The sequence below is a fragment of the Hemiscyllium ocellatum genome, unplaced genomic scaffold (assembly GCF_020745735.1).
Source record: "Hemiscyllium ocellatum isolate sHemOce1 unplaced genomic scaffold, sHemOce1.pat.X.cur. scaffold_2804_pat_ctg1, whole genome shotgun sequence".
Taxonomy (NCBI): domain Eukaryota; kingdom Metazoa; phylum Chordata; class Chondrichthyes; order Orectolobiformes; family Hemiscylliidae; genus Hemiscyllium; species Hemiscyllium ocellatum.
Window position 1 is genome coordinate 22,501 of NW_026868206.1, and position 14,474 is coordinate 36,974.

General features: G+C 52.1%; 9 non-coding genes across 9 annotated transcripts; all 9 read left to right on the top strand.

The window, feature by feature from the left end:
* Nucleotides 1–188: 188 nt before the first annotated feature.
* Nucleotides 189–307, top strand: LOC132812500 (5S ribosomal RNA). The gene has a single exon (XR_009643680.1). It is a non-coding gene; the product is annotated as a 5S ribosomal RNA (ribosomal RNA).
* A 1,529-nt stretch (nucleotides 308–1,836) lies between these two features.
* LOC132812501 (5S ribosomal RNA) lies at nucleotides 1,837–1,955 on the top strand. Its single transcript, XR_009643681.1, has one exon. It is a non-coding gene; the product is annotated as a 5S ribosomal RNA (ribosomal RNA).
* A 1,528-nt stretch (nucleotides 1,956–3,483) lies between these two features.
* On the top strand, nucleotides 3,484–3,602 carry LOC132812502 (5S ribosomal RNA). The gene has a single exon (XR_009643682.1). It is a non-coding gene; the product is annotated as a 5S ribosomal RNA (ribosomal RNA).
* A 1,528-nt stretch (nucleotides 3,603–5,130) lies between these two features.
* Nucleotides 5,131–5,249, top strand: LOC132812503 (5S ribosomal RNA). The gene has a single exon (XR_009643683.1). It is a non-coding gene; the product is annotated as a 5S ribosomal RNA (ribosomal RNA).
* Nucleotides 5,250–6,781: 1,532 nt separating this feature from the next.
* LOC132812504 (5S ribosomal RNA) lies at nucleotides 6,782–6,900 on the top strand. The gene has a single exon (XR_009643684.1). It is a non-coding gene; the product is annotated as a 5S ribosomal RNA (ribosomal RNA).
* A 1,526-nt stretch (nucleotides 6,901–8,426) lies between these two features.
* LOC132812523 (5S ribosomal RNA) lies at nucleotides 8,427–8,540 on the top strand. The gene has a single exon (XR_009643704.1). It is a non-coding gene; the product is annotated as a 5S ribosomal RNA (ribosomal RNA).
* A 1,530-nt stretch (nucleotides 8,541–10,070) lies between these two features.
* LOC132812505 (5S ribosomal RNA) lies at nucleotides 10,071–10,189 on the top strand. The gene has a single exon (XR_009643685.1). It is a non-coding gene; the product is annotated as a 5S ribosomal RNA (ribosomal RNA).
* A 1,524-nt stretch (nucleotides 10,190–11,713) lies between these two features.
* LOC132812506 (5S ribosomal RNA) lies at nucleotides 11,714–11,832 on the top strand. The gene has a single exon (XR_009643686.1). It is a non-coding gene; the product is annotated as a 5S ribosomal RNA (ribosomal RNA).
* Nucleotides 11,833–13,361: 1,529 nt separating this feature from the next.
* LOC132812507 (5S ribosomal RNA) lies at nucleotides 13,362–13,480 on the top strand. Its single transcript, XR_009643687.1, has one exon. It is a non-coding gene; the product is annotated as a 5S ribosomal RNA (ribosomal RNA).
* The last annotated feature ends 994 nt before the right edge of the window (nucleotides 13,481–14,474 follow it).

Here is a 14,474-nt window from a genome sequence, read left to right on the forward strand (position 1 = left end):
TACAGGAGCCTGGTGGGCAAGGGCTGGCTGAAAGGCAGCTGGAGGGACGGAGGGAGGGAAGCACGCACAGAGGAGGAAGAGCAAAGAGAAAAGAGAAAAAAAAAACAAAGGGGATAAAGAGAAAGAGCAGCAAAGAAAATGTGGCTGGCCAGCACGCCTTGAAGTAGGGAGAAAAGGAAGGGGCCGGTGCCTACGGCCATACTAGTCTGAAAACGCCCGATCTCGTCTGATCTCGGAAGCTAAGCAGACTCAGGCCTGGTTAGTACTTGGATGGGAGACCGCCTGGGAATACCAGGTGCAGTAGGCTTTTTCCGCCAGCAGGGGCTGCTCAAGTCACCCCTCTGCACTTGTGTTGTGCCACGCAATGGAGCGGCAGGTTATTTTTGCTGCTGCTGCTGCTGCTGCTGTGCCGGCCATCAGTCGCCTGCAGGCACCAGACAGGGAGGGGAGGAGAGCGGAGCGCTGCCGAAATCAGCGAGAAAGACGGAAAGAAAGGGATTGGGGCTGCACGCTGTCTGCGGGTGGCAGTCAGGAAAGGAGGACAATAGGTGCAGGAGTTGGCCATTCTGCCTTTCGAGCCTGCACCACCATTCAATATGATCATGGCTGATCATCCTTAATCAGTATCCTGTTCCTGCCTTATCTCCGTAACCCTTGATTCCACTATCCTTGAGAGCTCTATGCAACTCTTTCTTAAATGAATCCAGAGACTGGGCCTCCACTGCCCTCTGGGGCAGAGCATTCCACACAGCCACCACTCTCTGGGTGAAGAAGTTTCTCCTCATCTCTGTCCTAAATGGTCTACCCCGTATTTTTAAGCAGTGTCCTCTGTTTCGGCACTCACCCAGCAGCGGAAACATGTTTCCTGCCGCCAGAGTGTCCAATCCTTTGATGATCTGAAATGTCTCAATCAGATCCCCTCTCAGTCTTCTAAACTCGAGGGTACACACAAGCCCAGTCGCTCCAGTCTTTCAGTGTAAGGTAATCCCGCCAGTCCAGGAATTGACCTGGTGAACCTACGCTGCATTCCCTCAATAGCCAGAATCAAATCTGGAGAGCAGAACTGCACACAGTACTCCAGGTGTGGTCTCACCAGGGCCCTGTACAGCTGCAAAAGAACCTCTTTGCTTCTATACTCCATCCCTCTTGTTATGAAGGCCAGCATGCTATTAGCCTTCTTCACTACCTGCTGTACCTGCATGCTTACCTTCATTGAGTGGTGTACAGGAACCCCCAGATCTCTCTGTCCTGCCCCTTGACCTAAATTGATTCCATTTAGGTAGTAATCTGCCTTCCACCAAAGTGGGTAACCATTGATTTATCCACATTAAATTGCATCTGGCCACTCACCTAACTTGTCCAGGTCACCCTGTAATCTGCTAACATCCTGATGACATTTCACCCTGCCAGCCAGCTTAGTATCATCAGCAAATTTGCTAATGTTATGGCTAATAGCATCTTGTAGATGGTTAAGATATATGGTAAAAAGCTGCGGTGCCAGTAGTGATCCCTGCGGTACCCCCCTGGCCACTGCCTGCCATTGGGAAAGGGAGGCGTGGAGGAGTGCGGAAGGATGAGAGAATGCAGGCTGCAGCCTGATGAAGCAGGGGGAGGGCTTGCAGTTGGCCTGCGTGGGGATGTGGGAGACTACAGGAGCCTGGTGGGCAAGGGCTGGCTGAAAGGCAGCTGGAGGGACGGAGGGAGGGAAGCACGCACAGAGGAGGAAGAGCAAAGAGAAAAGAGAAAAAAAAAACAAAGGGGATAAAGAGAAAGAGCAGCAAAGAAAATGTGGCTGGCCAGCACGCCTTGAAGTAGGGAGAAAAGGAAGGGGCCGGTGCCTACGGCCATACTAGTCTGAAAACGCCCGATCTCGTCTGATCTCGGAAGCTAAGCAGACTCAGGCCTGGTTAGTACTTGGATGGGAGACCGCCTGGGAATACCAGGTGCAGTAGGCTTTTTCCGCCAGCAGGGGCTGCTCAAGTCACCCCTCTGCACTTGTGTTGTGCCACGCAATGGAGCGGCAGGTTATTTTTGCTGCTGCTGCTGCTGCTGCTGGCCGGCCATCAGTCGCCTGCAGGCACCAGACAGGGAGGGGAGGAGAGCGGAGCGCTGCCGAAATCAGCGAGAAAGACGGAAAGAAAGGGATTGGGGCTGCACGCTGTCTGCGGGTGGCAGTCAGGAAAGGAGGACAATAGGTGCAGGAGTTGGCCATTCTGCCTTTCGAGCCTGCACCACCATTCAATATGATCATGGCTGATCATCCTTAATCAGTATCCTGTTCCTGCCTTATCTCCGTAACCCTTGATTCCACTATCCTTGAGAGCTCTATGCAACTCTTTCTTAAATGAATCCAGAGACTGGGCCTCCACTGCCCTCTGGGGCAGAGCATTCCACACAGCCACCACTCTCTGGGTGAAGAAGTTTCTCCTCATCTCTGTCCTAAATGGTCTACCCCGTATTTTTAAGCAGTGTCCTCTGTTTCGGCACTCACCCAGCAGCGGAAACATGTTTCCTGCCGCCAGAGTGTCCAATCCTTTGATGATCTGAAATGTCTCAATCAGATCCCCTCTCAGTCTTCTAAACTCGAGGGTACACACAAGCCCAGTCGCTCCAGTCTTTCAGTGTAAGGTAATCCCGCCAGTCCAGGAATTGACCTGGTGAACCTACGCTGCATTCCCTCAATAGCCAGAATCAAATCTGGAGAGCAGAACTGCACACAGTACTCCAGGTGTGGTCTCACCAGGGCCCTGTACAGCTGCAAAAGAACCTCTTTGCTTCTATACTCCATCCCTCTTGTTATGAAGGCCAGCATGCTATTAGCCTTCTTCACTACCTGCTGTACCTGCATGCTTACCTTCATTGAGTGGTGTACAGGAACCCCCAGATCTCTCTGTCCTGCCCCTTGACCTAAATTGATTCCATTTAGGTAGTAATCTGCCTTGCACCAAAGTGGGTAACCATTGATTTATCCACATTAAATTGCATCTGGCCACTCACCTAACTTGTCCAGGTCACCCTGTAATCTGCTAACATCCTGATGACATTTCACCCTGCCAGCCAGCTTAGTATCATCAGCAAATTTGCTAATGTTATGGCTAATAGCATCTTGTAGATGGTTAAGATATATGGTAAAAAGCTGCGGTGCCAGTAGTGATCCCTGCGGTACCCCCCTGGCCACTGCCTGCCATTGGGAAAGGGAGGCGTGGAGGAGTGCGGAAGGATGAGAGAATGCAGGCTGCAGCCTGATGAAGCAGGGGGAGGGCTTGCAGTTGGCCTGCGTGGGGATGTGGGAGACTACAGGAGCCTGGTGGGCAAGGGCTGGCTGAAAGGCAGCTGGAGGGACGGAGGGAGGGAAGCACGCACAGAGGAGGAAGAGCAAAGAGAAAAGAGAAAAAAAAAACAAAGGGGATAAAGAGAAAGAGCAGCAAAGAAAATGTGGCTGGCCAGCACGCCTTGAAGTAGGGAGAAAAGGAAGGGGCCGGTGCCTACGGCCATACTAGTCTGAAAACGCCCGATCTCGTCTGATCTCGGAAGCTAAGCAGACTCAGGCCTGGTTAGTACTTGGATGGGAGACCGCCTGGGAATACCAGGTGCAGTAGGCTTTTTCCGCCAGCAGGGGCTGCTCAAGTCACCCCTCTGCACTTGTGTTGTGCCACGCAATGGAGCGGCAGGTTATTTTTGCTGCTGCTGCTGCTGCTGCTGTGCCGGCCATCAGTCGCCTGCAGGCACCAGACAGGGAGGGGAGGAGAGCGGAGCGCTGCCGAAATCAGCGAGAAAGACGGAAAGAAAGGGATTGGGGCTGCACGCTGTCTGCGGGTGGCAGTCAGGAAAGGAGGACAATAGGTGCAGGAGTTGGCCATTCTGCCTTTCGAGCCTGCACCACCATTCAATATGATCATGGCTGATCATCCTTAATCAGTATCCTGTTCCTGCCTTATCTCCGTAACCCTTGATTCCACTATCCTTGAGAGCTCTATGCAACTCTTTCTTAAATGAATCCAGAGACTGGGCCTCCACTGCCCTCTGGGGCAGAGCATTCCACACAGCCACCACTCTCTGGGTGAAGAAGTTTCTCCTCATCTCTGTCCTAAATGGTCTACCCCGTATTTTTAAGCAGTGTCCTCTGTTTCGGCACTCACCCAGCAGCGGAAACATGTTTCCTGCCGCCAGAGTGTCCAATCCTTTGATGATCTGAAATGTCTCAATCAGATCCCCTCTCAGTCTTCTAAACTCGAGGGTACACACAAGCCCAGTCGCTCCAGTCTTTCAGTGTAAGGTAATCCCGCCAGTCCAGGAATTGACCTGGTGAACCTACGCTGCATTCCCTCAATAGCCAGAATCAAATCTGGAGAGCAGAACTGCACACAGTACTCCAGGTGTGGTCTCACCAGGGCCTGTACAGCTGCAAAAGAACCTCTTTGCTTCTATACTCCATCCCTCTTGTTATGAAGGCCAGCATGCTATTAGCCTTCTTCACTACCTGCTGTACCTGCATGCTTACCTTCATTGAGTGGTGTACAGGAACCCCCAGATCTCTCTGTCCTGCCCCTTGACCTAAATTGATTCCATTTAGGTAGTAATCTGCCTTCCACCAAAGTGGGTAACCATTGATTTATCCACATTAAATTGCATCTGGCCACTCACCTAACTTGTCCAGGTCACCCTGTAATCTGCTAACATCCTGATGACATTTCACCCTGCCAGCCAGCTTAGTATCATCAGCAAATTTGCTAATGTTATGGCTAATAGCATCTTGTAGATGGTTAAGATATATGGTAAAAAGCTGCGGTGCCAGTAGTGATCCCTGCGGTACCCCCCTGGCCACTGCCTGCCATTGGGAAAGGGAGGCGTGGAGGAGTGCGGAAGGATGAGAGAATGCAGGCTGCAGCCTTATGAAGCAGGGGGAGGGCTTGCAGTTGGCCTGCGTGGGGATGTGGGAGACTACAGGAGCCTGGTGGGCAAGGGCTGGCTGAAAGGCAGCTGGAGGGACGGAGGGAGGGAAGCACGCACAGAGGAGGAAGAGCAAAGAGAAAAGAGAAAAAAAAAACAAAGGGGATAAAGAGAAAGAGCAGCAAAGAAAATGTGGCTGGCCAGCACGCCTTGAAGTAGGGAGAAAAGGAAGGGGCCGGTGCCTACGGCCATACTAGTCTGAAAACGCCCGATCTCGTCTGATCTCGGAAGCTAAGCAGACTCAGGCCTGGTTAGTACTTGGATGGGAGACCGCCTGGGAATACCAGGTGCAGTAGGCTTTTTCCGCCAGCAGGGGCTGCTCAAGTCACCCCTCTGCACTTGTGTTGTGCCACGCAATGGAGCGGCAGGTTATTTTTGCTGCTGCTGCTGCTGCTGCTGCTGTGCCGGCCATCAGTCGCCTGCAGGCACCAGACAGGGAGGGGAGGAGAGCGGAGCGCTGCCGAAATCAGCGAGAAAGACGGAAAGAAAGGGATTGGGGCTGCACGCTGTCTGCGGGTGGCAGTCAGGAAAGGAGGACAATAGGTGCAGGAGTTGGCCATTCTGCCTTTCGAGCCTGCACCACCATTCAATATGATCATGGCTGATCATCCTTAATCAGTATCCTGTTCCTGCCTTATCTCCGTAACCCTTGATTCCACTATCCTTGAGAGCTCTATGCAACTCTTTCTTAAATGAATCCAGAGACTGGGCCTCCACTGCCCTCTGGGGCAGAGCATTCCACACAGCCACCACTCTCTGGGTGAAGAAGTTTCTCCTCATCTCTGTCCTAAATGGTCTACCCCGTATTTTTAAGCAGTGTCCTCTGTTTCGGCACTCACCCAGCAGCGGAAACATGTTTCCTGCCGCCAGAGTGTCCAATCCTTTGATGATCTGAAATGTCTCAATCAGATCCCCTCTCAGTCTTCTAAACTCGAGGGTACACACAAGCCCAGTCGCTCCAGTCTTTCAGTGTAAGGTAATCCCGCCAGTCCAGGAATTGACCTGGTGAACCTACGCTGCATTCCCTCAATAGCCAGAATCAAATCTGGAGAGCAGAACTGCACACAGTACTCCAGGTGTGGTCTCACCAGGGCCCTGTACAGCTGCAAAAGAACCTCTTTGCTTCTATACTCCATCCCTCTTGTTATGAAGGCCAGCATGCTATTAGCCTTCTTCACTACCTGCTGTACCTGCATGCTTACCTTCATTGAGTGGTGTACAGGAACCCCCAGATCTCTCTGTCCTGCCCCTTGACCTAAATTGATTCCATTTAGGTAGTAATCTGCCTTGCACCAAAGTGGGTAACCATTGATTTATCCACATTAAATTGCATCTGGCCACTCACCTAACTTGTCCAGGTCACCCTGTAATCTGCTAACATCCTGATGACATTTCACCCTGCCAGCCAGCTTAGTATCATCAGCAAATTTGCTAATGTTATGGCTAATAGCATCTTGTAGATGGTTAAGATATATGGTAAAAAGCTGCGGTGCCAGTAGTGATCCCTGCGGTACCCCCCTGGCCACTGCCTGCCATTGGGAAAGGGAGGCGTGGAGGAGTGCGGAAGGATGAGAGAATGCAGGCTGCAGCCTGATGAAGCAGGGGGAGGGCTTGCAGTTGGCCTGCGTGGGGATGTGGGAGACTACAGGAGCCTGGTGGGCAAGGGCTGGCTGAAAGGCAGCTGGAGGGACGGAGGGAGGGAAGCACGCACAGAGGAGGAAGAGCAAAGAGAAAAGAGAAAAAAAAAACAAAGGGGATAAAGAGAAAGAGCAGCAAAGAAAATGTGGCTGGCCAGCACGCCTTGAAGTAGGGAGAAAAGGAAGGGGCCGGTGCCTACGGCCATACTAGTCTGAAAACGCCCGATCTCGTCTGATCTCGGAAGCTAAGCAGACTCAGGCCTGGTTAGTACTTGGATGGGAGACCGCCTGGGAATACCAGGTGCAGTAGGCTTTTTCCGCCAGCAGGGGCTGCTCAAGTCACCCCTCTGCACTTGTGTTGTGCCACGCAATGGAGCGGCAGGTTATTTTTGCTGCTGCTGCTGCTGCTGTGCCGGCCATCAGTCGCCTGCAGGCACCAGACAGGGAGGGGAGGAGAGCGGAGCGCTGCCGAAATCAGCGAGAAAGACGGAAAGAAAGGGATTGGGGCTGCACGCTGTCTGCGGGTGGCAGTCAGGAAAGGAGGACAATAGGTGCAGGAGTTGGCCATTCTGCCTTTCGAGCCTGCACCACCATTCAATATGATCATGGCTGATCATCCTTAATCAGTATCCTGTTCCTGCCTTATCTCCGTAACCCTTGATTCCACTATCCTTGAGAGCTCTATGCAACTCTTTCTTAAATGAATCCAGAGACTGGGCCTCCACTGCCCTCTGGGGCAGAGCATTCCACACAGCCACCACTCTCTGGGTGAAGAAGTTTCTCCTCATCTCTGTCCTAAATGGTCTACCCCGTATTTTTAAGCAGTGTCCTCTGTTTCGGCACTCACCCAGCAGCGGAAACATGTTTCCTGCCGCCAGAGTGTCCAATCCTTTGATGATCTGAAATGTCTCAATCAGATCCCCTCTCAGTCTTCTAAACTCGAGGGTACACACAAGCCCAGTCGCTCCAGTCTTTCAGTGTAAGGTAATCCCGCCAGTCCAGGAATTGACCTGGTGAACCTACGCTGCATTCCCTCAATAGCCAGAATCAAATCTGGAGAGCAGAACTGCACACAGTACTCCAGGTGTGGTCTCACCAGGGCCCTGTACAGCTGCAAAAGAACCTCTTTGCTTCTATACTCCATCCCTCTTGTTATGAAGGCCAGCATGCTATTAGCCTTCTTCACTACCTGCTGTACCTGCATGCTTACCTTCATTGAGTGGTGTACAGGAACCCCCAGATCTCTCTGTCCTGCCCCTTGACCTAAATTGATTCCATTTAGGTAGTAATCTGCCTTGCACCAAAGTGGGTAACCATTGATTTATCCACATTAAATTGCATCTGGCCACTCACCTAACTTGTCCAGGTCACCCTGTAATCTGCTAACATCCTGATGACATTTCACCCTGCCAGCCAGCTTAGTATCATCAGCAAATTTGCTAATGTTATGGCTAATAGCATCTTGTAGATGGTTAAGATATATGGTAAAAAGCTGCGGTGCCAGTAGTGATCCCTGCGGTACCCCCCTGGCCACTGCCTGCCATTGGGAAAGGGAGGCGTGGAGGAGTGCGGAAGGATGAGAGAATGCAGGCTGCAGCCTGATGAAGCAGGGGGAGGGCTTGCAGTTGGCCTGCGTGGGGATGTGGGAGACTACAGGAGCCTGGTGGGCAAGGGCTGGCTGAAAGGCAGCTGGAGGGACGGAGGGAGGGAAGCACGCACAGAGGAGGAAGAGCAAAGAGAAAAGAGAAAAAAAAAACAAAGGGGATAAAGAGAAAGAGCAGCAAAGAAAATGTGGCTGGCCAGCACGCCTTGAAGTAGGGAGAAAAGGAAGGGGCCGGTGCCTACGGCCATACTAGTCTGAAAACGCCCGATCTGATCTCGGAAGCTAAGCAGACTCAGGCCTGGTTAGTACTTGGATGGGAGACCGCCTGGGAATACCAGGTGCAGTAGGCTTTTTCCGCCAGCAGGGGCTGCTCAAGTCACCCCTCTGCACTTGTGTTGTGCCACGCAATGGAGCGGCAGGTTATTTTTTGCTGCTGCTGCTGCTGCTGCTGCTGCCGGCCATCAGTCGCCTGCAGGCACCAGACAGGGAGGGGAGGAGAGCGGAGCGCTGCCGAAATCAGCGAGAAAGACGGAAAGAAAGGGATTGGGGCTGCACGCTGTCTGCGGGTGGCAGTCAGGAAAGGAGGACAATAGGTGCAGGAGTTGGCCATTCTGCCTTTCGAGCCTGCACCACCATTCAATATGATCATGGCTGATCATCCTTAATCAGTATCCTGTTCCTGCCTTATCTCCGTAACCCTTGATTCCACTATCCTTGAGAGCTCTATGCAACTCTTTCTTAAATGAATCCAGAGACTGGGCCTCCACTGCCCTCTGGGGCAGAGCATTCCACACAGCCACCACTCTCTGGGTGAAGAAGTTTCTCCTCATCTCTGTCCTAAATGGTCTACCCCGTATTTTTAAGCAGTGTCCTCTGTTTCGGCACTCACCCAGCAGCGGAAACATGTTTCCTGCCGCCAGAGTGTCCAATCCTTTGATGATCTGAAATGTCTCAATCAGATCCCCTCTCAGTCTTCTAAACTCGAGGGTACACACAAGCCCAGTCGCTCCAGTCTTTCAGTGTAAGGTAATCCCGCCAGTCCAGGAATTGACCTGGTGAACCTACGCTGCATTCCCTCAATAGCCAGAATCAAATCTGGAGAGCAGAACTGCACACAGTACTCCAGGTGTGGTCTCACCAGGGCCCTGTACAGCTGCAAAAGAACCTCTTTGCTTCTATACTCCATCCCTCTTGTTATGAAGGCCAGCATGCTATTAGCCTTCTTCACTACCTGCTGTACCTGCATGCTTACCTTCATTGAGTGGTGTACAGGAACCCCCAGATCTCTCTGTCCTGCCCCTTGACCTAAATTGATTCCATTTAGGTAGTAATCTGCCTTCCACCAAAGTGGGTAACCATTGATTTATCCACATTAAATTGCATCTGGCCACTCACCTAACTTGTCCAGGTCACCCTGTAATCTGCTAACATCCTGATGACATTTCACCCTGCCAGCCAGCTTAGTATCATCAGCAAATTTGCTAATGTTATGGCTAATAGCATCTTGTAGATGGTTAAGATATATGGTAAAAAGCTGCGGTGCCAGTAGTGATCCCTGCGGTACCCCCCTGGCCACTGCCTGCCATTGGGAAAGGGAGGCGTGGAGGAGTGCGGAAGGATGAGAGAATGCAGGCTGCAGCCTGATGAAGCAGGGGGAGGGCTTGCAGTTGGCCTGCGTGGGGATGTGGGAGACTACAGGAGCCTGGTGGGCAAGGGCTGGCTGAAAGGCAGCTGGAGGGACGGAGGGAGGGAAGCACGCACAGAGGAGGAAGAGCAAAGAGAAAAGAGAAAAAAAAAACAAAGGGGATAAAGAGAAAGAGCAGCAAAGAAAATGTGGCTGGCCAGCACGCCTTGAAGTAGGGAGAAAAGGAAGGGGCGGTGCCTACGGCCATACTAGTCTGAAAACGCCCGATCTCGTCTGATCTCGGAAGCTAAGCAGACTCAGGCCTGGTTAGTACTTGGATGGGAGACCGCCTGGGAATACCAGGTGCAGTAGGCTTTTTCCGCCAGCAGGGGCTGCTCAAGTCACCCCTCTGCACTTGTGTTGTGCCACGCAATGGAGCGGCAGGTTATTTTTTTGCTGCTGCTGCTGCTGTGCCGGCCATCAGTCGCCTGCAGGCACCAGACAGGGAGGGGAGGAGAGCGGAGCGCTGCCGAAATCAGCGAGAAAGACGGAAAGAAAGGGATTGGGGCTGCACGCTGTCTGCGGGTGGCAGTCAGGAAAGGAGGACAATAGGTGCAGGAGTTGGCCATTCTGCCTTTCGAGCCTGCACCACCATTCAATATGATCATGGCTGATCATCCTTAATCAGTATCCTGTTCCTGCCTTATCTCCGTAACCCTTGATTCCACTATCCTTGAGAGCTCTATGCAACTCTTTCTTAAATGAATCCAGAGACTGGGCCTCCACTGCCCTCTGGGGCAGAGCATTCCACACAGCCACCACTCTCTGGGTGAAGAAGTTTCTCCTCATCTCTGTCCTAAATGGTCTACCCCGTATTTTTAAGCAGTGTCCTCTGTTTCGGCACTCACCCAGCAGCGGAAACATGTTTCCTGCCGCCAGAGTGTCCAATCCTTTGATGATCTGAAATGTCTCAATCAGATCCCCTCTCAGTCTTCTAAACTCGAGGGTACACACAAGCCCAGTCGCTCCAGTCTTTCAGTGTAAGGTAATCCCGCCAGTCCAGGAATTGACCTGGTGAACCTACGCTGCATTCCCTCAATAGCCAGAATCAAATCTGGAGAGCAGAACTGCACACAGTACTCCAGGTGTGGTCTCACCAGGGCCCTGTACAGCTGCAAAAGAACCTCTTTGCTTCTATACTCCATCCCTCTTGTTATGAAGGCCAGCATGCTATTAGCCTTCTTCACTACCTGCTGTACCTGCATGCTTACCTTCATTGAGTGGTGTACAGGAACCCCCAGATCTCTCTGTCCTGCCCTTGACCTAAATTGATTCCATTTAGGTAGTAATCTGCCTTCCACCAAAGTGGGTAACCATTGATTTATCCACATTAAATTGCATCTGGCCACTCACCTAACTTGTCCAGGTCACCCTGTAATCTGCTAACATCCTGATGACATTTCACCCTGCCAGCCAGCTTAGTATCATCAGCAAATTTGCTAATGTTATGGCTAATAGCATCTTGTAGATGGTTAAGATATATGGTAAAAAGCTGCGGTGCCAGTAGTGATCCCTGCGGTACCCCCCTGGCCACTGCCTGCCATTGGGAAAGGGAGGCGTGGAGGAGTGCGGAAGGATGAGAGAATGCAGGCTGCAGCCTGATGAAGCAGGGGGAGGGCTTGCAGTTGGCCTGCGTGGGGATGTGGGAGACTACAGGAGCCTGGTGGGCAAGGGCTGGCTGAAAGGCAGCTGGAGGGACGGAGGGAGGGAAGCACGCACAGAGGAGGAAGAGCAAAGAGAAAAGAGAAAAAAAAAACAAAGGGGATAAAGAGAAAGAGCAGCAAAGAAAATGTGGCTGGCCAGCACGCCTTGAAGTAGGGAGAAAAGGAAGGGGCCGGTGCCTACGGCCATACTAGTCTGAAAACGCCCGATCTCGTCTGATCTCGGAAGCTAAGCAGACTCAGGCCTGGTTAGTACTTGGATGGGAGACCGCCTGGGAATACCAGGTGCAGTAGGCTTTTTCCGCCAGCAGGGGCTGCTCAAGTCACCCCTCTGCACTTGTGTTGTGCCACGCAATGGAGCGGCAGGTTATTTTTGCTGCTGCTGCTGCTGCTGCTGTGCCGGCCATCAGTCGCCTGCAGGCACCAGACAGGGAGGGGAGGAGAGCGGAGCGCTGCCGAAATCAGCGAGAAAGACGGAAAGAAAGGGATTGGGGCTGCACGCTGTCTGCGGGTGGCAGTCAGGAAAGGAGGACAATAGGTGCAGGAGTTGGCCATTCTGCCTTTCGAGCCTGCACCACCATTCAATATGATCATGGCTGATCATCCTTAATCAGTATCCTGTTCCTGCCTTATCTCCGTAACCCTTGATTCCACTATCCTTGAGAGCTCTATGCAACTCTTTCTTAAATGAATCCAGAGACTGGGCCTCCACTGCCCTCTGGGGCAGAGCATTCCACACAGCCACCACTCTCTGGGTGAAGAAGTTTCTCCTCATCTCTGTCCTAAATGGTCTACCCCGTATTTTTAAGCAGTGTCCTCTGTTTCGGCACTCACCCAGCAGCGGAAACATGTTTCCTGCCGCCAGAGTGTCCAATCCTTTGATGATCTGAAATGTCTCAATCAGATCCCCTCTCAGTCTTCTAAACTCGAGGGTACACACAAGCCCAGTCGCTCCAGTCTTTCAGTGTAAGGTAATCCCGCCAGTCCAGGAATTGACCTGGTGAACCTACGCTGCATTCCCTCAATAGCCAGAATCAAATCTGGAGAGCAGAACTGCACACAGTACTCCAGGTGTGGTCTCACCAGGGCCCTGTACAGCTGCAAAAGAACCTCTTTGCTTCTATACTCCATCCCTCTTGTTATGAAGGCCAGCATGCTATTAGCCTTCTTCACTACCTGCTGTACCTGCATGCTTACCTTCATTGAGTGGTGTACAGGAACCCCCAGATCTCTCTGTCCTGCCCCTTGACCTAAATTGATTCCATTTAGGTAGTAATCTGCCTTCCACCAAAGTGGGTAACCATTGATTTATCCACATTAAATTGCATCTGGCCACTCACCTAACTTGTCCAGGTCACCCTGTAATCTGCTAACATCCTGATGACATTTCACCCTGCCAGCCAGCTTAGTATCATCAGCAAATTTGCTAATGTTATGGCTAATAGCATCTTGTAGATGGTTAAGATATATGGTAAAAAGCTGCGGTGCCAGTAGTGATCCCTGCGGTACCCCCCTGGCCACTGCCTGCCATTGGGAAAGGGAGGCGTGGAGGAGTGCGGAAGGATGAGAGAATGCAGGCTGCAGCCTGATGAAGCAGGGGGAGGGCTTGCAGTTGGCCTGCGTGGGGATGTGGGAGACTACAGGAGCCTGGTGGGCAAGGGCTGGCTGAAAGGCAGCTGGAGGGACGGAGGGAGGGAAGCACGCACAGAGGAGGAAGAGCAAAGAGAAAAGAGAAAAAAAAAACAAAGGGGATAAAGAGAAAGAGCAGCAAAGAAAATGTGGCTGGCCAGCACGCCTTGAAGTAGGGAGAAAAGGAAGGGGCCGGTGCCTACGGCCATACTAGTCTGAAAACGCCCGATCTCGTCTGATCTCGGAAGCTAAGCAGACTCAGGCCTGGTTAGTACTTGGATGGGAGACCGCCTGGGAATACCAGGTGCAGTAGGCTTTTTCCGCCAGCAGGGGCTGCTCAAGTCACCCCTCTGCACTTGTGTTGTGCCACGCAATGGAGCGGCAGGTTATTTTTGCTGCTGCTGCTGCTGCTGCTGTGCCGGCCATCAGTCGCCTGCAGGCACCAGACAGGGAGGGGAGGAGAGCGGAGCGCTGCCGAAATCAGCGAGAAAGACGGAAAGAAAGGGATTGGGGCTGCACGCTGTCTGCGGGTGGCAGTCAGGAAAGGAGGACAATAGGTGCAGGAGTTGGCCATTCTGCCTTTCGAGCCTGCACCACCATTCAATATGATCATGGCTGATCATCCTTAATCAGTATCCTGTTCCTGCCTTATCTCCGTAACCCTTGATTCCACTATCCTTGAGAGCTCTATGCAACTCTTTCTTAAATGAATCCAGAGACTGGGCCTCCACTGCCCTCTGGGGCAGAGCATTCCACACAGCCACCACTCTCTGGGTGAAGAAGTTTCTCCTCATCTCTGTCCTAAATGGTCTACCCCGTATTTTTAAGCAGTGTCCTCTGTTTCGGCACTCACCCAGCAGCGGAAACATGTTTCCTGCCGCCAGAGTGTCCAATCCTTTGATGATCTGAAATGTCTCAATCAGATCCCCTCTCAGTCTTCTAAACTCGAGGGTACACACAAGCCCAGTCGCTCCAGTCTTTCAGTGTAAGGTAATCCCGCCAGTCCAGGAATTGACCTGGTGAACCTACGCTGCATTCCCTCAATAGCCAGAATCAAATCTGGAGAGCAGAACTGCACACAGTACTCCAGGTGTGGTCTCACCAGGGCCCTGTACAGCTGCAAAAGAACCTCTTTGCTTCTATACTCCATCCCTCTTGTTATGAAGGCCAGCATGCTATTAGCCTTCTTCACTACCTGCTGTACCTGCATGCTTACCTTCATTGAGTGGTGTACAGGAACCCCCAGATCTCTCTGTCCTGCCCCTTGACCTAAATTGATTCCATTTAGGTAGTAATCTGCCTTCCACCAA